This window comes from Haliotis rubra, unplaced genomic scaffold, assembly GCF_003918875.1.
Source record: "Haliotis rubra isolate DU_JTF1 unplaced genomic scaffold, ASM391887v1 Scf46, whole genome shotgun sequence".
Taxonomy (NCBI): domain Eukaryota; kingdom Metazoa; phylum Mollusca; class Gastropoda; order Lepetellida; family Haliotidae; genus Haliotis; species Haliotis rubra.
The window spans coordinates 1,479,034-1,505,364 of NW_025767146.1; the positions used below are offsets into that span (position 1 = coordinate 1,479,034).

Sequence of the window (26,331 nt, forward strand, 5' to 3'; positions counted from 1 at the left end):
TCTAACAACAGAAACAACCAACAAGAACCACATGTTCTGCTTTCCTCAGGCGTGTATGGACATGTCGAGAGTGACACAGCTTGTCCTGGACAACACCACTCCCACCATCAGGATATGTATCTTCGAACACTTTGTTCATTCCATTACAATGTAAACGGGTCTTTTGTGTCACTGTTCCCGTCGCTGTCAGCAAGTCCGCTTCTTTTTTTTTCCATTATTCATGCTAACATCAAATGAGCTTCAGATGAGTAGGACCTGGGGTCGTCTGAAGCGTGACCTCGATCCAGTTTCCATCATTCCTTCAGTCACTAGAAACCGTCACTTCCAGGAATGGTGTTCGCATTCTTGGTCTTGCATTTACGCACGTGTGTGTCTGGTGGGTACATACATAGTACAAGTGAGGTAAGACCACCTCCTTCATGTATACAGGAACACACCGGGGACACAATATAACCCGACACTGGTCCTGGAGTCGACAGTTTGACATTACTGGTAAATTACCTTGCCTTTGTATGAACTTGTGCAGATGTGTAATAAGTTATTGTGCCTACGTTTGACATGTGCAATTTAATGGCAATGTATTTACCTTACATATGACATTTTAGAAAAGTGTGGGAATTTTAGTGTGCCTACAACAGCCAAGTTGCAATTTATTAAGCTTACGTGTGACATTTTAAAATATGCTAACATGTGACCATTTTCAATTCTGTGGCAATTTAATGTGATCATGTGTGACAGTTGTAATTTATGGGTCAACATAATTATAATGTTATTATGCCAATTTTTTAAATATTCAATGCAATTCTGGTGTTTACATATTTGGGGACACTTTCTTGCGCTATGTTAGTGTAGCATGTTGCTTTTAAGAGGACCGTTATTGTTCTGATGTGTGACAAAAGTGTATTTACATGTCGACAAAAACACACATTGATATTCTTGTACAAGTGCAAGTTGCCGTCTCAGAATATAAACTCCCATTTCACCCCCCACACTCACTGCCCGTCATACATATGTGCAAATATTTCCTGACTTTGTACAGAAACCACTTGAATTGTCAAGTAAAACGTGATGAACATTAAGCCTTTTCAGAATAATTCATTGTGTTTGCTTGGCACTGACGTTAATGCAGAATTGAAGGTTGCGTTTAAGAAACCATGAAAAACGAGGATTTGTACGCTTTGTGTTACAGTCCCTTGTACATGCCCTACCACAACGAAGCTAACAGGCTCATTCTGATCTTATTTGAGAAATTAGTCTAAATCACATTATTGAATTGTCCGTCCTTGTTGCCAGCATTGTAACAGATGAGGCCGATGAAAGGAACACAAAACAATCGAATGTTGCCATCGAAATATATCCTCCACATTAGACGTGAGATGCCCAGGTCCTCATTGTTGTTCGTTCCCTGGGCACCCGCAGCTATACTGGGAACCAATGTCTCTTTGTCGAATCCGTAATGCAAAACACACATGCGTGGGTCGTTGCACTTCCGGGAACCTCTCCTCTGGTTGATGACGTTATGTTCTATGAGAACTTTAAAAATTCGTATCGATGCCATGATTCAACATTCAATATGGCAACGAGAACAATGGAGACACACTACATCTCGACCTCAGGCCACTTTCCATCAGTCTTGACTAACTAGTTACTCAGTGGACGAACTTTGTCCCATCTACCACATTCATCTTATTATACACTCTTGCGTGTTCTACAAATCCACTTCAGACATAAAACACCCAAACACAAACAGACATACACAACCCAGCCCAAACAAAGAGGGCATGAATTTTTGTAGGCTGTTAGAAACTTATTGAAAGCATGGAGACACGCTTTGTAGGGAAAGAGGTGCCAGTTTGCATACTCTTGGATGTTTACTGACGTATAAAGACACGCTTTGGAGATTGGGGTAGGTTTGTGGGCGGTTATAAAAGACACGCTTTGTAGAGATTGGGGTACAGGTTTGTGGGCGGTTAGAAACTTACCGAAAGACACGCTACAGAGATGGAGGTACACGCTTTGAAAGTAGAGATGGATGGAGGTACAGGTTTGTGGGCGTTTGCAGGCTTTTAGAAACTTACCGGGAAGTTTATAAACTTACGGGAAGTACAGAGACAGGCTTGGTAAAGATGGAGGTACAGGTTTGTGGGCGGTTAGAAACTTACGGGAAGTATAGAGACTAGCTTTGTAGAGATGGAAGTATCGGTTTGCAGGTTGTTAGAAACTTCCTGGAAGTATAGAGACAAGCTTTGTAGAGATGGAGGTACCGGTTTGTGGGCGGTTAGAAACTTACTGGAAGTTTAAAAACAAGCCTGTAGAGATGGAGGTACCGATTTGCATGCTGTTAAAAAGTTACTGGAAATATAGAGGCACGCTTTGTTGTGATTGAGGTACCGGTTTGTAGGTTGTTAGAAGCTTACGGAAAGTAAAGAGACACTACTTGCTGAGTTGACCAACCTATGTATAGAGCACTCGAGTTTGATAAAAAGACGAGACATATTTAAATGGTAATATCAAATCTAGCATAGGTTGCAGAGCATGTTGACACCTCGTTGAACTGGCTGCCTTTTTCAGACTGTGGAGCGAGACAAGTCATTTGGGACGAAGAGCATATTTTATCCCCGTGACTACACTATCTAGGGTATAAATATGACTAAACAGACCGACAGCCAAATTGCACTTCATGTCTCTGATGCCATATTTAAGTCTCTCCTTAGATCAATACTCTCCAACATTAAGCTGCCGACTGCGAGGAGTGATTTGATCTTTAGCTGTGTTTCCCAATGCACAGGAGAACAATGCTAACCGCAGCATGCCGCTAGACCACCGCAGCTCGCTCTGCCATTACAAATAACTTTATAGTACAAAATCTATCATAATCACTTCAGATTGTTTCGAATCATGAATTTTATCTGAAATATGGAATAAAATAGGGGAATATCTTCATCACCTTCGTCATCAGCACAGACCGTTACGTCCGCTAGTCTCATGCATAGCAATAAATTCCTGAAACAATTCTCGCTCCTTTATTACACCGAGGAAACACTCGGCACTAGTTGTCAAGCGGCGGCTTTCCTTGGACGTAATCACACAATCATTGGCCCCCATGCTGCAGGAGATTGGGAACACGACATGGCAGCGACGACCACTTCAGGCATGGACACTGTGGACCATGACGTGCCTAGTTACAATAAAATATAATTAACATGCAAATCAAGTCATTCGTCACATTTGGTGGACAACTTCATTCACACCTTGCTAGGGTAAACATCTGATTGGCATATGGTTCCTTGGGAGTTGTTCCTTTTCTAAAATGTTATATGTTCTATGGCTCACTCTTTCTGTTCCTGTAGATGTAGATATGATACGTATCTTACGAAAAGACCAAGATGGTAATCTTTTCGTCATGTAATGTACGTTTTATCATTTTCCAAAGATTTGTATTTTTCGCTTCAATAATTTGAGAAAAATATTAATGTATTTCTTGAATTAGTACTCCCCTGCTTATATGGGGTTGAACTGTTTTACATGTCTTGGTGACGTGTGCTATCGGTTTGACACGATACGATCAGCTTAATGCTGGTATCAGTAGTAGTGGTCCATATGCTCGCGATGCAGCTGAGGTCGTACACCCACTTTTGAAAAGTTGGGAATTTGGGATTTGATGTCAACTTTATGGAATTGATTTCTGGAATAACAGTACTCAAAATATGATACAATCTGTGTCATCTGATCACTGTTCCTATGCACCCAACACTGTGATCACCCGGTTCCATTCCTCAATTCCTATGGGTCTGGCTGGTCTGTTTCCCTGTCTGAGATATGCCGTATCCCCAACAGAATGTCATTGAGCTCGGTCTCGTTCGACCACAGGTGCCGCTCCAAGAGTATCTTGGTCTTTCAGGACATCAATGGAAAGTCTGAGAGAAGGGATAAGGGTGGCTCAGTCTGTCGAACGCTGTTTCCCTGTATCCGACCTTTGCATCCGGAACGCCACGTTGACGTTGTCGCTGCGGTTGGCGACGTGAGGGCCACAACACCTCGCGCACTTCAGCCGCAGTCAAGAGGTTGGGGTAAATACTTTCCTTCTTCCGGTGTTGGAATATATTTGCTATGTGTCCCCCTCCCACGGCGGAGCAATTGTTCTGTCTCTCCCTCACCCCCGTTAACCCCTCCCACACCAATCAGCAAGGCCTGGCCCCACTCCCCCTGCCTTGCCCCTCCCTCACTCCAGGGGAAACATGCGCGCAATCAATATCAGCAACAACATCCAAGAACCTCGCCGGCCTCAATCATTTGGGGATTCGGGAACGATATTTCATCAATGGTTTCAGCGTCTGGGTCTTCTGTGGTCCTTCAAGAGAAATTTGAGCAGTTAGTCGTTCATGTAAAATATGATTGGGAGCTTTAGAGACATTCAACCAGTGCGATATTTGCTGTAGTGTCTTATTTCTATCACTGGTGAAATTGACAAGCGGACTTCTGTGGCGAGATGGGAGAGACAAAGTAAGTTAACGGGGAAGTGCTTTTCCTCAAGGTCTCAAAGAAGCCAAGAATGTCTTTGAAAGTCGCGGCCCCTCTTGACCGGAATCCCGCGGGGGTATTGTTTTTACGACTGCTTTGATTTTTAATTATCTTGTGAGAAAACGAAACAGAAAACGTGTGACTGGCGGGTGAGACATGAAACATCGCCCACCACTCTTTGATGTCAGAAGATGTCAGTACATACCACCAGCATCCATTCTCCGTACATACTGTATGTCAGCCACTGTCAATATAGCTTATACATATTGTACATACGTACACGATATACGTCAGCCAGTCATTAAGCAAGTACACCCTGCAATACAAACATTGCTAGACACAATCAGTACACCTTGCTATGCAAACAGTGCGTCAGACCAGTGTGCGAAATAACCACTGGGCCGCTAGCCTTCGGCTAGTGAATTATTTTGTGGGCTAGTAACTTTCAGGCATAACTAGCCAAATTGGAAACTAATTACTGCGTCAGACACAAACAGTTTTGTGTGTTTGTGTATGTGTCTGTTGTTGAACGCCGCAATACTCAAGCTATATGATGGTAGTCTAAATATAGTCGAGACTGTATCAGACAGTCCAGTGATTGACCTAGTACAAATAACCAAATTATTTCTCTCAAACTCGAACTCGAACTTCAGCTTAAACTTCAGGATTAACACTCTCAGTGGTTATGTCCGATATATGACATGGTATGGTATACAAATGGTTGGTTTGCTAGGGTAAATAATACGATCTCCACTGACTTTACATGACATTCGGGTGCGGTGGGGTAGCTTAGTGGTTAAAGCGTTTGCTCGTCACGCCGAAGACCCGGGTTCGATTCCTCACTTGGGTACAATGTGTGAAGCCCATTTCTGGTGTCCCCCGTCGTGATAGTGCTGGAATATTGCTAAAAGCGGCGTAAAACTAAATTCACTCACTCACACGTGATTCAGGCAGCAGAACGTACAATCTGGGGTTACTAGGCCACAGTTCCAAGTATACGAAGTATACATCAGATAGTATAGAACTCAAGTGCTGTACTTCATAAGTCTGGTCGCTGCCTTTATTCCACTTGGGCGTGTCAGTGTGTGTAATGTATGACTTCATTACGTGCCAGTTTACTCAATTATAAAAAAATCATTTCAATGATTTCTATGGCGGCTCATAACTCAAACTGCATTCCGCCCATAGATGTTTAAAAAAGTACATGTTCGTGAGACTACCGCAATGGAGGAATATACGAGTGCCCGTGTATGTCTTGACAAGACAGGATCGGTTGGTGTATCTGTACAAGTCTAGGTAAGAAAGAAATATGTCGGTATCCTTGTATCTGTCTTGACAAGAATGAATATGTCAATGGATCCTTTTAAGTGCAGACACTACAGAATATGCCAGAGTGTCTGTACATGTCTAGGCATGACATAATGTGTCAGTGGATCTGAACAGCTATATAGCTCCTCAACTAGTTCCTCACAGCCAATGTGCCTTGTCATGGTTTAATCATCAAAAGATCTCAGAGTAATCACGGGCATGTGAACATAAAAATGTTAGTTCTATGCACTGACAACCGTGAACGATAAACGACACCAAATACGATAGAACAGATCGTGATATATATATTAATATCCGTTTCATCAACAGATAGGATTTATGGATATCAGACTGTAGGGATATCAGGGCCATGGCGACTCCAAAACTATGTTCAATAAACATATACACTGCTTTTACCGATATACTAATGACGTTCCTGTACTCTCAACAGATACGTTCTTCTCGCATACTGGCGTGGTGAACACGCAGTGAGCAACATCGTAAGTTGTTTATATTGCTGTTATATATACATGTACGTTTTCTATGAGAATATGCTGCGTTAATACATATTTCATGTCCTGACAAGGCTCAGAAGAACGAACTGTGACGCTAAGTATGATATACAGAGCGGGACTTAGAGAATACGATGTATAGCTGGCTATGTTAGAAACAAAGGGAACAGGTAGTAATTACCAGGCAAGACTATTAAGAATGCCATGTATCTTTTCTGGTGCAACGAATGTTTACAATTTAAAAGATTCGGATGTACAAATCCGTTTGCCGCCATATACTGGGAAGGTTTATAAGAAGGTAATGTCGAAATAACTGCAAGAACCATGAACATTATTCGCTTGAGAAGAAAGATATGTGTAATAACTTAAACCACAAACACTGTTTGTTTCGTGAGAAAGTATTGAGGTACAACTATAACAATAAACATTGTCAGGTTTATAAGAAAGTAATGTGGTATTACGTGAGCAATAAATACCATTGGGTTTTCACAAAAAATAATGTGTTGCTGCTTGAACAATAAACAGATAATAAACAAACATTTATAGAAACATTATAACGAAGTGCGTATAGTTGTGCATTATTTTATATAATTTTATAAAGAATACACATTATTTAATAATTGCGATACAAAAAACAGATAAGTGTTATAATGAATAATGACTAAAATTGCGTGGCAATAAATATATATTGGCTTTGAAGAAACCTATGTATCATTAGTCGTATCAAAAAAGTGGTTTAACTTCTCAAGCTTGTGGAATTTGGTCAGTAAATAGATACCATACATGGAGAACGTTGGCACATTGTCACCGAGGTGTGGGAGTATGTTCACTAAATGTCACGCAGTTATCTATAGGATTGCCTTCACTCAGTACCTGGAATAGGCCATGTTTCCTTCTGTTGTGGAATGTAGCCATAGACTGTTCGAACATGTTACGGGGTATGTAAGTATCTATAAAACAGTATTGATAAATGATATCGATTGTCAATGTTGAGAGCGCATGGTGGGTGATGTAAGGTCTCCCCCATAATGTTGGTGTAACTGGAATTGTACTCCAGCAATCAATTCATACTATTCTCCTGCAAGTGAATGTGAAGTTGCATTACTGCAACGGTATATGGCACGGTTCCTTTTACAATATGTCAATAATCTACATGTCTGAACCCGAGCTCGTTTGGATCTCGCCATGGCGTCGATTGAGTCACGAAGATAGTTTGTCGATGATCACTCTGCAACGGAATACGACACACATTACCCACTAATAAACCAGCTTGTCACGTGTTTGGACTGGAGAATATGTGGGACCACAGATCCCAGCTTATGTGATATATACCAGCCAAGCATGCATATCTTCAACTGACGTGGCATATATCAGCTGTGATGGAACACCATCAACTGATGTAGAATGTGTTCAACTGACGTGGCATATATTAGCTGTGATGGAACACCATCAACTGATGTAGAATATGTTCAACTGACGTGGTATATATTAGCTGTGATGGAACACCATCAACTGATGTAGAATATCTTCAACTGACGTGGCATATATTAGCTGTGATGAACACCATCAACTGATGTAGAATATCTTCAACTGACGTGGCATATATCAGCTGTGATGGAACACCATCAACTGATGTAGAATATGTTCAACTGACGTGGTATATATTAGCTGTTATGGAACACCATCAACTGATGTAGAATATCTTCAACTGACGTGGCATATATTAGCTGTGATGAACACCATCAACTGATGTAGAATATCTTCAACTGACGTGGCATATATTATCTGTGATAGAACACCATCAACTGATGTAGAATATGTTCAACTGACGTGGTATATATTAGCTGTGATGGAACACCATCAACTGATGTAGAATATCTTCAACTGACGTGGCATATATTAGCTGTGATGAACACCATCAACTGATGTAGAATATCTTCAACTGACGTGGCATATATCAGCTGTGATGGAACACCATCAACTGATGTAGAATGTGTTCAACTGACGTGGCATATATTATCTGTGATGGAACACCATCAACTGATGTAGAATATCTTCAACTGACGTGGCATATATTAGCTGTGATGGAACACCATCAACTGATGTAGAATATCTTCAACTGACGTGGCATATATTAGCTGTGATGAACACCATCAACTGATGTAGAATATCTTCAACTGACGTGGCATATATCAGCTGTGATGGAACACCATCAACTGATGTAGAATATCTTCAACTGACGTAGCATATATTAGCTGTGATGAACACCATCAACTGATGTAGAATATCTTCAACTGACGTGGCATATATTAGCTGTGATGGAACACCATCAACTGATGTAGAATATCTTCAACTGACGTGGTATATATTAGCTGTGATGGAACACCATCAACTTATGTAGAATATCTTCAACTGACGTGGCATATATTAGCTGTGATGAACACCATCAACTGATGTAGAATATCTTCAACTGACGTGGCATATATCAGCTGTGATGGAACACCATCAACTGATGTAGAATATCTTCAACTGACGTAGCATATATTAGCTGTGATGAACACCATCAACTGATGTAGAATATCTTCAACTGACGTGGCATATATTAGCTGTGATGGAACACCATCAACTGATGTAGAATATCTTCAACTGACGTGGCATATATTAGCTGTGATGGAACACCATCAACTGATGTAGAATATCTTCAACTGACGCCATGTTAATCATACATATATTGCAAGGCCATTTTCAACAGACATGTTATTAATTCTCGATTGTTGAATATGCTCAGCTGACGTTATTTGGTGTTGTCATCCTCGCTATCTTCAACAGACGTGTTATCAACTCGCCATCGTTGAACATGCTCAATTGACATATGTATATTATCCTTTTTCACTAGATATATAGTATGACCAGAAATTATTGAGAATTTTAGGAATATGTTTAATTGGATTTCTAGTATAAACAACCTTGACCACCTATCAAGTGCTTGGTTTCATTCAAGAGAGACAACTCCGTTAATCCTTTTTCATTCGTTTGTGAAGAGTTATCCCCCTAGCAGACGACATTTTCAGTGATCCTCAGTATGGATGATTTAGAGAAGAGGAAGTTGATTTTAGAGTATTATAACAAGGACATCAGATCAGCTTAAGTGATTTCAAGTAGAACAGGCATCCCTTTGTCCACTGTTTATCGTGATTTGAAAAATATTGCAAATGGATATGGCATTGAGCACCAGGGAGGCGCAGGTAGGCCCAGAAAATTGACTGTCGGTGACAGGAGGAGGCTTGGTATTCTTGTTTCTAAAAACAAACGAAGTAGTTTAGAAAACTTAAGGCAGGATATGATTGATAGAGGAACTGTGGCTGTCAATAAGGAGACAATTAGAACTGAGCTGCATGCAATGGGTTGGCAGAAAAGTCGAGGACTTCCATTACCGATCATAAAACCTGAACAAAAGGAGCAAAGGTTGAACTGGTGCTTACAGCATAGAAATTGTAACTGGGATAATGTGATTTTCTCAGATGAAAGTTCTGTGTGGCTGTTTCCTAATACACTGAAATTCTGGACCAAACAAACTGAAAAACCTTTGTATCAGCGCCCAAAGTACACTCCGAAATTTAACGTGTGGGGTGGCATATCTGTGTTAGGGGCAACGCTCCTCTGTGTATTTGAAGGGAATATGAACAGTGAGCGGTACACAGATATTCTCGAGGGACATTTACTTCCATCTGCTCACGTGTTCTATGGAAATGTTTGGATTTTCCAGCAGGACAACGACCCAAAATATCGTTCAAAGCATTCACAGGCCTGGTTTCGGACCCAAAATATGACATTATTAGAATGGCCAAACTATAGCCCTGACCTAAATCCAATAGAAAATGTTTGGGGACTTATGAAGGAAAGTGTCAATGAGAAAAATCAGACAAATATTGCAGAAATGAAAGAAGAGGTGGTCCGATATTGGGACAGCATGGGCCACGACTTTCTAACTTCTTTGATCAGTAGTATGCCCCGCCGCATTGAAGCCTGCATTGCTGCCCATGGTGACTTGACAAAATACTAACTGTTCACCTGTCTTTGAATCTGAAGTTATGTTCTGCTAATATTCACATTTAATACGTGAGTAATGAGTGAAAAAAATGTAACGTTATACATGTATATACCTGTTACAGTGGCTGTTGGTTGTTTTTTGGATAACGCCGCAATCAGCAATATTTCAGCTATATGGCGGCGGTCTCTAAATAATCGAGCCTGGACCAGACAATTCAGTGATAAACAGCATGGCAATCGATCTACGCAAATGGGATACGATGACATATGTCAACCAATCTAGCGAGCCTGACCACTCGATCCCGTTAGTCGCCTCTTACGATCCCGTTAGTTACAATGGAATACCCCTGATGTGATATGTATTTGCCATTGTGAAGAGCACATGGTGTATACTTGCTATACGAAAAGTGCTGACTTGATTTCTGCTTGTTATAACATGCCCATAAGCAGCTTGTTGTGTAATCTGACCTCACTTGCATAGAAATGAATTTTACACACAATGCGTGTGTTGCTTGAATGTTCTCTGTGACGGTCTGAGGCAAACAGATCCTCTGAACCTTATCACTCGGTGAAGCTGAAAATGTTATCCAAAGAACTGTGTTAATAGAAAATACCGAACCGGTAGCTAATGTTAACGATGTCAGATGGGTCGATTACTTGTCTAAGTTTCATTACTGTCAATACGATAATGAAAACTCACAGATATATGAAAACACAACTATGTGAAAATACTAGCATTAACGTACCAATCAATATTAACCTGTTCTAACTTGTAACTGAGATGCCAAAGTAATTAAGTTGTGATCTGTTAACTGTTCTGTTTGTGAATGTTTTGGATGAGCACACACCCCACACGTCAATGCGGAATGATTATATATCTGCATAAACTAGGCTTTAAGTGTATCACATATGAAACATTTGTAACATATCCCCACGCTCATCAGCATATTGTAACACTTAAAACAGTACTATGTATTTGGTTAGTACACAAATGGTCCCAGCACGGATCAGATGGGAATAATTTAGCTTGATGTATATACAAGTACTACCTGTTACTATTGTTGCCATGGTTACCATGGACATTGAGAACTTTGTTAGCAGCTTTTATGAGATGACATTTCACAAACGCCTCTTTATCCTGGTCGCGGGCAAGGTGCTTCCCCGCCGACACTTGCTTGATGTTGGCAACAACACCAGTTTCTATTCAGTTGCTCAGTTACCAGCATAATGACACAGTACGTGCCGAGAAACGTCTACATACTATTGTGACATATCATTTCAAGATGGTTGTATATCTAGATCTTTGTATTTCCAAACCTAAAACGAAAATATTTCACATCAATGTACAGTGTGTTCTTTAAGATTTTGATTATTCTTGTGTCTTTTTCAGGCTGTTTCTAAGATGTGTGAATAGATGTGAACAGCCGGAACTCAAGTGACGCCCAAACAACATAGGTGAGTTATTGCCCATATCTGCTTATTGATATATATGTTACTTGAATTGCCTTTACGTGTGTGTGTGACGGGTATCGTTCACCTTTTCAGAAGCACCTGTTATTATAACAGTTTGATAGAGAGTATCAAACATGCTTATGGTTATTTGGAGTCGTACAATGGACAGGGGTTTGTCTCTGGCTTACAGATATGCCATGTTACGGCACATTAGTCGACACATCGTGTAACGGCTGACTAGGTGATTTGCTCCATGTTACGGCATATTAGTAGAAACACCGTGTGACGGCTGACTAGGTGATTTGCTCCATGTTACGGCACATTATTAGAAACACCGTGTAACAGCTGACTAGGTGATTTGCTCCATGTTACGGCACATTATTAGAAACACCGTGTAACAGCTGACTAGGTGATTTGCTCCATGTTACGGCACATTAATCGACACACCGTGTAACAGCTGACTAGGTGATTTGCGCCATGTTACGGCACATTCATCGACACACCGTGTAACAGCTGACTAGGTGATTTGCTCCATGTTACGGCATATTAGTAGGAACACCGTGGGACGGCTGACTAGCTGATTTGCTCCATGTTACGGCACATTATTAGAACATCGTGTAACGGCTGACTAGGTGATTTGCTCCATGTTACGGCACATTAGTCGACACACCGTGTAACGGCTGACTAGGTGATTTGCTCGATGTTACGGCACGTTAGTAGAAACACCGTGTAACGGCTGACTAGGTGATTTGCTCCATGTTACGGCACATTCATCGACACACCGTGTAACAGCTGACTAGGTGATTTGCTCCATGTTACGGCACGTTAGTAGAAACACCGTGTAACGGCTGACTAGGTGATTTGCTCCATGTTACGGCATATTAGTAGAAACACCGTGTGACGGCTGACTAGGCGATTTGCTCCATGTTACGGCACATTCATCGACACACCGTGTAACAGCTGACTAGGTGATTTGCTCCATGTTATGGCACATTATTAGAAACACCGTGTAACAGCTGACTAGGTGATATGCTCCATGTTACGGCACATAAATCGACACACCGTGTAACGGCTGACTAGGTGATTTGCTCCATGTTACGGCACATTAATCGACACACCGTGTAACAGCTGACTAGATGATTTGCTCCATGTTACGGCACATTAATCGACACACCGTGTGACGGCTGACTAGGTGATTTGCTCCATGTTACGGCACATTAATCGACACACCGTGTGACGGCTGACTAGGTGATTTGCTCCATGTTACGGCACATTATTAGAAACACCGTGTAACGGCTGACTAGGTGATATGCTCCATGTTATGGCACATTAGTAGAAACACCGTGTAACAGCTGACTAGGTGATTTGCTCCATGTTACGGCACATTAGTAGAAACAACGTGTGACGGATGACGATGTGATTTGCTCCATGTTACGGCACATTAATCGACACACCGTGTGACGGATGACTAGGTGATTTGCTCCATGTTACGGCACATTATTAGAACATCGTGTAACGGCTGACTAGCTGATTTGCTCCATGTTACGGCACATTAGTCGACACACCGTGTAACGGTGGCACATTAGGCTCCATGTTACGGCACATTAGTCGACACACCGTGTAACGGCTGACTAGGTGATTTGCTCCATGTTACGGCACATTATTAGAACATCGTGTAACGGCTGACTAGCTGATTTGCTCCATGTTACGGCACATTCATCGACACACCGTGTAACGTTGGCACATTAGTCGACACACCGTGTGACGGCTGACTAGGTGATTTGCTCCATGTTACGGCACATTATTAGAAACACCGTGTAACAGCTGACTAGGTGATTTGCTCCATGTTACGGCACATTATTAGAAACACCGTGTAACAGCTGACTAGGTGATTTGCTCCATGTTACGGCACATTCATCGACACACCGTGTAACGTTGGCACATTAGTCGACACACCGTGTGACGGCTGACTAGGTGATTTGCTCCATGTTACGGCACATTCATCGACACACCGTGTAACGGTGACACATTAGTCGACACACCGTGGGACGGCTGACTAGGTGATTTGCTCCATGTTACGTCACATTAGTAGAAACACCATGTAACGGCTGACGATGTGATTGCTCCATGAACTTTATCAGAAAGTATACTCAGGGACGATGATCCTTCACGAAGAGCAGACTCAAGGACAGAGTACTAAGAACAGTTTGTCAAAACGTGTCCTCAGAATATATATTAATACTAGGAGATTGGTTCGGGAACACCTGTATCAAGAATAGTTTGTCAAGTTGTGTATCAAGGTTTGGGCTTGTTATAGACAATCGGGGCATGAACGTGTCTCAGGATTTCCGTGTTAAGAATGCGTTTTAGGCTATATATTTTAGTTTTAGGTGACGCTTATCTCTTTAAGATAATACCATAAACATGGTACAAGACCAGTCAGTGCTTCCATAGGCATCTAGAAGCTGGAAGACGGGATGTTTTACACGTCGGTACTGCTTTGTAATTGGTAACGAGGTTTTATGGTAGGTTGCATGTCCGGGTGAATAACGGCGGGGTGGCATATATAGGGCACTAGTCAGTAAAACTGTATCCTCTTGAAAAACATCAGCACCAACTACATATTTACTCAGAAGTATCCTTGAAATTTCGTCACCATTACAAAAATATTCATCTATACAAATATTCATCTCTTGTACAGAGCCAACTTAAACATATCATATACAGTGATTGTTAGTTTACTGTTCCATGTTTGTCGACGGAACAAGAGGAGAAGACGCTGTTGGGTTGTTTGAATGATCCGTCATGAGAGATCATATTGTTGTGGGTGATTGTAAGGAATTCCTCACTGGGTTAATGTACTGCATGATGTATATATTGAGAACAAACTGCGTAAATTACCTTGGGAAGTAAAAGAAATCTGTCGGTCTTTCATTGAGCATTATGTTGTTCTAAGTACATTGTTCTTCAAAGAGAGTGTATTGTGCGTTAAGCAAAACCAGTGGTACTCCTGGTCGTGCATGCAGCTTCTAACAATGCCATCTGCATTGTAGATCGTATTTTGAGCTTTGTACAGTGACAAGTGTATCGAACCTGGTGCACTATGCCCTGAGCAACATGAACAGTAGGTCGGGTTTTGAGCTCTTGAAACACAAGCGCCTTTACAGGTCGACTATTAAACAGCTACGAGGAGGACAATCAGTTCAACACTTTCTTTGTACCATTATGTTGATGTGAGTGACCGGGTGGCCTGTTTGAGGCAGGGAGGTTGTCGTGAACGTCACCACCACCGCCTAGGGACCGTCACCACGACATGCCAACACAACACAACAAAACCTCGCCTTTGTATAGGGCATTAACAAATGCACTCACAACAAATTGAAGAAATAAATCCCCCATGAAGAGGCTATTGTTACGATTCCAACAAAAGATAAAGATGATTGTTCTTGCGTCTTGTTCAAATCGATTTCTATTTGATCACGTGTATTCAGCTAAGCGGTATTCTGCCCACACATTCCAGTCTGATGGGATGACATTGGGTACGGCGTCTGTCACCATAACGTTGTCTTCAAGTCACAACGTACATCACATCATATAAGTAACACAGGTACTAATGAATCCTGTTTCATATTTACAAGTGTCCATGCTTATAACGGTAATAGCCTTATCCTCATCATTGACGGCGTTTACCATGCACCTGTGGTCCTCTACCCTCTCCGTCTCTATCGCACAGCCAGCAGCCATGTATGCAGCAGACATACACGTCCCTTGCTAGTGTATCAACAGAGGCGACACACACATATCCTTATTTGGATGGATTGTGCGGTATAAATGCAGAGCTATTATCAACACTACAGAACCAGATATATAAACACAAGGCATTAGCTCTTGAACCGTTGACACTGAGTGTATTATATAAACAGTCGAGGTGTATTTTAGTTCAAGGAATAACAACGCTCGCAGTGATGTTTTAACGATCATTTTTACACAGAACCTACGTGAAATGAAAATACGCGGGGTAAATCTGGTCTTATGGATGAATCTTGTTCCGAGAAATACCTGTGCCCGTGGTCGTGATTATTTGGGTATTTGTTGTTGGTGGTGGTGGGTTTTTCTGTTTGTTTTTCTCCCCCTTTTTTCGGGGGTTGAGAATGCATGAGTTCCTGTCTTGGCAATAATAGCATGCATTAGCGCAAGGGATTCTGGTTTCATCTCAAGGTCCTTTTGCAATATCAACACCAATATAAATATACCTATACAAACGGTAATACCTAAACAAACGTGTTAACACTAGTTACCTCAATGAACAGAGTATCGTTACAAAAGAGGCCGTGTGCGTTAACATTAGAAATACTGATACTCTTGGTATCGTAACAAAAGAGTTTGTGCAAGTTTGTACTTGGAATGCTGATAACAAAAGAGGTCGTGTACGATACCGTTAGGAATACTCATACACACGGCATCGTAACAAAAGAGGACATGTACGCTAGTGCTAGGAATAAAGATATCCGCGGTATCGTAAAAAAAAAGGACATGTGCGCTAGTGCTAGGAATAAATATATCCGCGGTATCGTAACAAAAGAGGACGTGTACGCTAGTGCTAGGATTAAAGATGTCCGCGGTATCGTAACAAAAGAGGAGATGTACGCTAGTGCTAGGAATAAAGATATCCGCGGTATCGTAAAAAAAGAGGAGATGTACGCTATTGCTAGGAATAAAGATATCCGCGGTATCGTAACAAAAGAGGAGATGTACGCTAATGCTAGGAATAAATATATCCGCGGTATCGTAACAAAAGAGGACGTGTACGCTAGTGCTAGGAATAAAGATATACGCGGTATCGTAACAAAAGAGGACGTGTACGCTAGTGCTAGGAATAAAGATATCCGCGGTATCGTAACAAAAGAGGAAATGTACGCTAGTGCTAGGAATAAAGATATACGCGGTATCGTAACAAAGAGGAGATGCTTAAAGATATACGCTAACAAAGAGGTTGCTAGTGCTAGGAATAAATATATCCGCGGTATCGTAACAAAAAAGGTCGTGTACGCTAGTGCTAGGAATAAAGATATCCGCGGTATCGTAACAAAAGAGGAGATGTACGCTAGTGCTAGGAATAAAGATATCCGCGGTATCGTAAAAAAAGAGGAGATGTACGTTAGTGCTAGGAATAAAGATATACGCGGTATCGTAACAAAAGAGGAGATGTTCGCTATTGCTAGGAATAAATATATCCGCGGTGTCGTAACAAAAGACGTTTTAGCACCAGGAATACTGATGAGGATAACTATTGATATCGTGTTCGTTAACTACTAGTGCTAGATATAATAACACACGGCCAAGTAACAAAAAGAGTTGGTTTACCTCAGCACCAGGAATGCTGATTCACAACTATATGCCCCAGTTCATATTTGACGCATGACTAACAGTTGTTGTGTATGAATAAACGGGAAAAAATATAAGTAAAATTGTGTTCTCAGGTATTTTCTTCGATAACGACAGGAATTTGTGAATGTTCGTCGTAATATCTCGCAAGAACTTTGCTGAAAATACAAAAACACAAAGTCAATCATGCCTGTTGTGACAGAAATGTGAACATTTTTTTGACAGTACAGTGATTTGATATTGTCCATGGTTTGACAGCTGGTCTATTTAACTGTTGCAATCCAAGTTGAATACGCCATCAGGTTTCACAGTACAGGGCTTCAATAATCATACGTGGTTTACAAGTGTTCAGCGTACGATTCCTGTCATGTACTGAATGACAAATGAATACCATCTTCACACGAAGTAGCTATGGATTCAATTAAGACAGCGTTATTCACGTCAAGTATGTCTTTAATTTTTAAAGCCGTCTTCACGTCAACTAGTCTATGATTTTATGAAAGCCATCTCCACGCCAAGCAGTAATGGATTCAATTAAGAAGTTTTTATTCGCGTCCAGCAATCCATTAATTTTTAAAGCTATCTTTACGTCAGCTCTTCTATGATTTTATGGATGCCATCTTCACAACCATGGCGTAAGGGAAAATATGTCCATATGTCAGGAATGCAATACTGATCCGAGAATTGGTGATGCGTTCCTTATTCAAACTCCTTCTTAAATAAGACAAAACAGTTGTTTTCCAAGTTGGCAATGCTTTTTAATGATTGAAGTAACACACTGTGACCAGGTCGATACAGTGCGAGGTCGATATCTTCTACAAGGTTCCACGCCCATGTGTCTCGGCCCGCAACCTGGCGATGTCTCTGCTGTCGCCACTGTCGCCGCCTCGCTGGGCAAGTAGATCACAGACTGCAATATTAATTGCATGGAACCTATAGCACCAACAGAGACGGCGTTACGGTTCAGTTACAGGAATACTACTGATATGTCCTATCGAGGGTTGGGTGGTCCTGCTTATGCATCTTGCTGACACACGGGTAACTATATGTCCACATATCAATTGTTATGAAATATAAACAAATACATTAGTCACGGGGAGGCAGCGGCATTGTGATTATTTGTTGTTGATCGTATTACTTACTCTGAGCTAACTCACTATTATCTACAGAAGAAGAATATTTCAGAACAGGTAGTGAATTAACAATTGGTTCCAAGAACGTTTTAACTGAAATGCCATCAGCGTTCTGAAGTTTAGGACGTAACAGCAAATCACTGACAAGCAAACAATGAACTTCGTTGTCGAATACATTCACAGATATAAATGTGACGGACAAACCTTCACGTTTACTGAATTATAACCAATACACCTAAACTGTGATTTCACACCCTTCTCCAGATAATACTATCACCACAAGATCACCGAATATGAGATCAGGTTGTTTCTGGGTAATACCACCGTAACTATACAGATTATTGACCGAAAATAGTCCACCGTTCACACGTTAATATTACTACAACTGTATAAATGAACGATCCCACCAGACTGTTCTCGAGTTAAGACCAACGTAGCTATATGGATCACCGGCCGATACCATCCCATCGTTCTCACGTACATTTTACCGCAACTAGATCACCGACCGATACCCTCCCACTGTTCTCACCTAAATTTTCCCGCAACTAGATCACCGACCGATACCATCCCATCGTTCTCACCTTAATTTTACCGCAACTAGATCACCAACCGATACCTTCCCATCGTTCTCACGTAAATTTGACAGCAACTAGATCACCGACCGATACCCTCCCATCGTTCTCACCTTAATTTTACCGCAACTAGATCACCAACCGATACCTTCCCATCGTTCTCACGTACATTTGACAGCAACTAGATCACCGACCGATACCATCCCATCGTTCTCACCTTAATTTTACCGCAACTAGATCATCAACCGATACCTTCCCATCGTTCTCACGTACATTTGACAGCAACTAGATCACCGACCGATACCCTCCCACCGTTCTCACCTTAATTTTACCGCAACTAGATCACCAACCGATACCTTCCCATCGTTCTCACGTACATTTGACAGCAACTAGATCACCGACCGATACCATCCCATCGTTCTCACCTTAATTTTACCGCAACTAGATCACCAACCGATACCTTCCCATCGTTCTCACGTACATTTGACAGCAACTAGATCACCGACCGATACCCTCCACCGTTCTCACCTTAATTTTACCGCAACTAGATCACCAACCGATACCTTCCCATCGTTCTCACGTACATTTGACAGCAACTAGATCACCGACCGATACCATCCCACCGTTCTCACCTTAATTTTACCGCAACTAGATCACCAACCGATACCTTCCCATCGTTCTCACGTACATTTGACAGCAACTAGATCACCGACCGATACCCTCCCACTGTTCTCACCTTAATTTTACCGCAACTAGATCACCGACCGATACCTTCCCATCGTTCTCACGTACATTTGACAGCAACTAGATCACCAACCGATACCCTTCCACTGTTCTCACCTTAATTTTCTCACCTTAATTTTACCCAACAACTAGATCACCGACCGATACCCTCGTTCTCACTGTTCTCACCTTTCCCAATTTTTTAACGCAACTAGATCACCCGATACCATCCGATACCTTCCCATCGTTCTCAACTAGATCACCGACCGATACCTTCCCATCGTTCTCACGTACATTTGACAGCAACTAGATCACCAACCGATACCATCCCATCGTTCTCACCTTAATTTTACCGTAACTAGATCACCGACCGATACCCTCCCATCGTTCTCACCTTAATTTTACCGCAACTAGATCACCAACCGATACCTTCCCATCGTTCTCACGTACATCTGACCACAACTAGATCACTGACCGACACTATCCCACTGTTCTCACAACAACTAGATCACCGACCGATACCATCCCATTGTTCTCACGTACATTTTACCGCAACTTGATCACCGACCGATACACTCCCACTGTTCTCACCTTAATTTTCCCGTAACTAGATCACCGACCGATACCATCCCATCGTTCTCACATTAGTTTTACCATAACTAGATCACCGACCGATACCCTCCCATGGTTCTCACGTACATTTGACCGCAACTAGACCACTGACCGATACCCTCCCATGGTTCTCACGTACATTTGACCACAACTACATCAGTGAGCGATGAAATCCCACTGTCCCGGGTTAATACCATCATCATTAGATCGATGACCGATAAACCAGCGAAGTTCCTCGGTCAATACCATCACATTAGATCGGTGAACGATAAATCATCACTGTTTCCCTTCTACTGTGACTCCCACTTGCTCGTTGACTAGAATATAATCGTGGTTCGGGGCTTCCCACCCCTACCAGCAGCCAAGGGAGACTTCAGGGAGGACCTGCCTGGAGGAAGGGAAGTAACTGTGCAGTTCTAACCGTATTCCTGTTACCGATATGGTCATGGCGCGCTGATCGATATGCTTACATCTCACTGAAGATACCACTCAATTCACTGTGTTCTCTAAAAGGAGGTACCTCATACTTCTGACATAGAGATCAAGACGTGTGGTAGTCCACGATGCCCTCATTTAAAGCTGGATGTCTTGGGGACACAGATATTTGTGTAGGTTGACTTTATTGATACTCCTTGATACAGAAGCACAGAGACATATAGTGTTACACCGATGTGTATATATCCTGCGGTCCTACATACGTACAGTTATACAGTACAACCAGAAATTATTGAGAATTGTAATTTTTTATATTTTTTTCACTCATTACTCACGTAATAAATGTGAATATTAGCAGAACATGACTCCAGGTTCAAAGACAGGTGAACAGTTAGTATTTTGTCAAGTCAACATGGGCAGCAATGCAGGCTTCAATGCGGCGGGGCATACTACTGATCAAAGAAGTAAGAAAGTCATGGTCCATGCTGTCCCAATATCGGACCACCTCTTCTTTCATTTCTGCAATATTTGTCTGATTTTTCTCATTGACACTTCATAAGCCCCCAAACATTTTCTATTCGATTTAGGTCAGGGCTATAGTTTGGCCAATCTAATAATGTCATATTTTGGTTCCGAAACCAGGCCTGTGAATGCTTTGAACGATGTTTTGGGTTGTTGCCCTGCTGGAAAATCCAAACATTTCCATAGAACACGTGAGCAGATGGAAGTAAATGTCCCTCGAGAATATCTGCGTACTGCTCACTGTTCATATTCCCTACACAGAGGGGCGTTGCCCCTAACACAGATGTGCCACCCAACACGTTAAATTTCTGAGTGTACTTTGGGCGCTGATACAAAGGGTTTTCAGTTTGTTTGGTCCAGAATTTCAGTGTATTAGGAAACAGCCACACAGAACTTTCATCTGAGAATTCCTCGACTTTTCTGCCAACCCATTGCATGCAGCTCAGTTCTAATTGTCTCCTTACAGACAGCCACAGTTCCTCTATCAATCATATCCAGCCTTAAGTTGTCTAAACTCCTTCGTTTGTTTTTAGAAACAAGAATACTTAGCCTCCTCCTGTCACCGACAGTCAATTTTCTGGGCCTACCTGCGCCTCCCTGGTGCTCAGTGCCATATCCATTAGCAATATGTTTCAAAACACGATAAACAGTGGACAAAGGGATGCCTGTTCTACTTGAAATCACTTAAGCTGATCTGATGTCCTTGTTATAATACTCTAAAATCAACTTCCTCTTCTCTAAATCATCCATACTGAGGATCACTGAAAATGTCGTCTGCTAGCAAGTAAACAAAGGGGAATAACTCTTCACAAACTAATGAAAGGATTAACGGAGTTGTCTCTCTTGAATGAAACCAAGCACTTGATAGCTGGTCAAGGTTGTTTATACTAAAATCCAATTAAACCTATTCCTAAAATTCTCAATAATTTCTGGTCATACTATATATGGAGGGAAGATTTCTGTTGGGAATGGAGTTCTACATACCGGTCTATAGGTTACAAGGAGGTTCTGTAGGAAATGGTTCGGGATGCTTCTACATTCAGACATATTGGGGACAAGGGATATGTGTTGAAATAAAGTGCTAGATACATCTACATGAAGGTATACTTGGGACAAGGTATGTCTGTTAGGCATGGTGCTAGATACTTCTACAAAAGGGTATATTGGGGACAAAGGGTTTTTGTTGGGAATAGTGCTAGATACTTCCATATACGGGTATATTGAGAACAAGGTACATTGGAATTTATCTGTCTGGCATAGAGAAAATTGGAATTCTCGATAGTGCTGGTTTATGATAGCATCAGTTGAAGCTGTGTGGCACGGTGGCAGATCTTGGAAGCTAATACAGCTGTAAGTGACGGTTGTGGTCCATAAATCTCTCTGATTTAGCTGTCTGTAGTGGTAGTGGTCCATAACTCGCTGATACACCTGTCTGGGGAGTAATTGGTCCATATCTCTCTGATTTAGCTGTCTGTGGAGGTAGTGGTCCATAATTCTCTCTGATACAGATGTCTGTGGAGTTAGTGGTCCATAACTCTCTGATACAGATGTCTGTGGAGTTAGTGGTCCATAACTCTCTGATACTGATGTTTGTGGAGTTAGTGGTCCATAATTCTCTCTGATACAGATATCCATGGAGTTAGTGGTCCATAATTCTCTCTGATACAGCTGTCTGTGGAGGTAGTGGCCCATAACTCTCTGATACAGATGTTTGTGGAGTTAGTGGCACATAACTCTCTGATACAGATGTTTGTGGAGTTAGTGGCCCATAACTCTCTGATACAGATGTCTGTGGAGGTAGTGGTTCATAACTCTCTGATACAGATGTCTGTGGAGGTAGTGGTCCATAACTCTCTGATACAGATGTCTGTGGAGTTAGTGGTCCATAACTCTCTGATACTGATGTTTGTGGAGTTAGTGGTCCATAATTCTCTCTGATACAGATATCCGTGGAGTTAGTGGTCCATAACTCTCTGATACAGATGTCTGTGGAGGTAGTGGTCCATAACTCTCTGATACAGATGTTTGTGGAGTTAGTGGTCCATAACTCTCTGATACAGATGTTTGTGGAGTTAGTGGTCCATAACTCTCTGATACAGATGTCCGTGGAGGTAGTGGTCCATAACTCTCTGATACAGATGTCCGTGGAGTTAGTGGTCCATAACTCTCTGATACAGCTGTCTGAGGAGTTAGTGGTCCATAACTCTCTGATACAGCTGTCTGTCGAGTTAGTGGTCCATAACTCTCTGATACAGATGTCTGTGGAGGTAGTGGTCAATAACTCTCTGATACAGATGTCCGTGGAGGTAGTGGTCCATAACTCTCTGATACAGATGTCCGTGGAGTTAGTGGTCCATAACTCTCTGATACAGCTGTCTGAGGAGGTAGTGGTCCATAACTCTCTGATACAGTTGTCCGTGGACTAAGTGGTCCATAACTCTCTGATACACTTGTCTGGGGAGGTAGTGGTCAATAATTCTCTGATACAGATGTCCGTGGAGGTAGTGTTCAATAATTCTCTCTGATACAGCTGTCTGGGGAGGTAGTGGTCCTTAATTCTCTGATACAGATGTCCGTCGAGTTATTGGTCCATAACTCTCTGATACAGATGTCTGTGGAGGTAGTGGTCCATAACTCTCTGATACAGATATTTGTGGAGTTAGTGGTCCATAACTCTCTGATACCGATGTTTGTGGAGTTAGTGGTCCATAATTCTCTCTGATACAGATGTCCATGGAGTTAGTGGTCCATAATTCCCTCTGATACAGCTGTCTGTGGAGGTAGTGGCCCATAACTCTCTGATACAGATGTTTGTGGAGTTAGTGGCACATAACTCTCTGATACAGATGTTTGTGGAGTTAGTGGCCCATAACTCTCTGATACAGCTGTCTGTGGAGTTAGTGGTTAATAACTCTCTGGTACAGCTGTCTGTGGAGGTAGTGGTCCATAACTCTCTGATACAGCTGTCTGTGGACTTAGTGGTCCATAACTCTCTGATACAGCTGTCTGTGGAGGTTAGTGGTCCATAACTCTCTAATACAGCTGTCTGTGGAGGTAGTGGTCAATAACTCTCTGATACAGATGTCCGTGGAGGTAGTGGTCCATAACTCTCTGATACAGATGTCCGTGGAGTTAGTGGTCCATAACTCTCTGATACAGCTCTTTGTCGAGTTAATGGTCCATAACTCTCTGATACAGATGTCCGTGGAGGTAGTGGTCAATAACTCTCTGATACAGATGTCTGTGGAGGTAGTGGTCCATAACTCTCTGATACAGATGTCCGTGGAGTTAGTGGTCCATAACTCTCTGATACAGCTGTCTGAGGAGGTAGTGGTCCATAACTCTCTGATACAGATGTCCGTGGAGTTAGTGGTCCATAACTCTCTGATACACTTGTCTGGGGAGGTAGTGGTCCATAATTCTCTGATACAGATGTCCGTCGAGTTATTGGTCCATAACTCTCTGATACAGATGTCCGTGGAGGTAGTGGTCCATAACTCTCTGATACAGATATTTGTGGATTTCGTAGTCCTTAACTCTATGATATACTACCCATCAAAAGTTTAGACTCACTTAAAGCACTCACTATATGTTATGTATATGTATGTGGTTACATCAAAGATGAATTTCTCCACCAACTTGGGGGAACCAACTGAAAACCTTATGCAGATGAATTGCACAAGGATGATGCTTCATGCGAAAGGCATGAGCAAATGTCATTGTTTTCGTTTTGGTGTACTTTTGTTAAGAATGGGCCTGTGGCCTCTTCACTACTGGAATAATCTTTCAAACGAAATACCCTCTGATAAACAGCTGTTTAAAGAGGTTGTGGTCCGTAACAGTGGACAAGTATTTGTGAGTTTCCTTCAGATAACAAAATATAGACAGACTTAGTTAACAGAAGCCCTCTGATACAGCTAAAAGAGGTTGTGGTCAACACATGTCGCCTCCTTAGAGGAAGTCAGAAGCCCCCGTATAAGGCTGTGAACTACTGAACTACGAAAAACAACGGTTTCTGCAGATGTTATTTTCAATATCTCATTAATTTCTTTTTGACTGATCTGATTTGTTTCTACCATGAACACCTGCGATTGGTGTCAGCATATCTGCCTGCCAGACAGGGTTGCGTCCCCTGATACTTGCTGCGTACACATAGAGGGCGTCCTATGACGTCATCGTCGAAAGCTTCACGATGTCTTAATGTTTGTAGGGAGATATAATGAGACGCGAACGTTAAGCAGTTTACGCACTGAGTCTGTTTTTGGACGATTCCTGTTGTGGAAGGTATCTGAGCAGTGGGGCACGTCATTGTTCGAGTAAGAACTTTGACCATAAAATTTTAAGATTTCGAAGAGCCATTTCATATGGATCCGTTCATGGAGTGTCCTTCCTCTGGCCACACATCACCATATAACTCTCTCTCTCTCCCCCCAGTTAACACAAAACATTTTCGAAACATTTTCATAAGGTTTCAAAATAGTTTTCCAAAAACATTTTCGTCAAAATGTTTTTGGAACGTTATCAAAATGTTTCACAACAAATCATAATGTTATTGCAATCTTTCTAAAATGTTATTCAAAAACGTCATGCTATAACATGAGTGAAACTATTTCATAACATGTCATTGAAACATTTTTAAAAAGTTGCAGAAATGTTGTGCACGAACATGTTTGATGAAATATTGTCATCACGTTTAGAAAACATTGTGCACACATTTATGCCATATCATACAAATAATGTCTAAATCTCTCAAAAATGCTGAAAATGTTTTTGAAATGTTTTCAAAATGTTGTTCAAAAACGACATGCTATAACGTGTTTGAAATTAATTCACAACATATTAGTGAGATGTTTTTAAAACGCTGCAGAAATGTTGTGCACGAACATGTTTAATGAAATATTGTCATCACGTTTAGAAAACATTGTGAACACATTTATGCCATATCATCTCTCTCTCTCTCTCTCTCTCTCTCTCTCTCTCTCTCTCTCTCTCTCTCTCTCTCTCTCTCTCTCTCTCTCTCTCTCTCTCTCTCTCTCTCTCTCTCTCTCTCTCTCTCTCTCTCTCAACTCACTCCAGCAGTACGTTTGACATGCGTTATAACTCAGC

The 26,331-nt window shown here is 41.7% G+C and overlaps 1 protein-coding gene across 5 annotated transcripts in view; it reads left to right on the top strand.

Annotated features, from left to right (window-relative positions):
- LOC124290186 (neuronal acetylcholine receptor subunit alpha-10-like) overlaps positions 1–26,331 on the top strand; it is a 200,625-nt gene that overhangs the window by 40,571 nt on the left and 133,723 nt on the right. For all 5 annotated transcript variants that reach the window (XM_046726881.1, XM_046726886.1, XM_046726882.1 and 2 more), the window contains exon 2: positions 11,782–11,846. The gene's annotated coding sequence lies outside the window, so the exon portion shown is untranslated. The remainder of the gene's footprint in view (positions 1–11,781; positions 11,847–26,331) is intronic.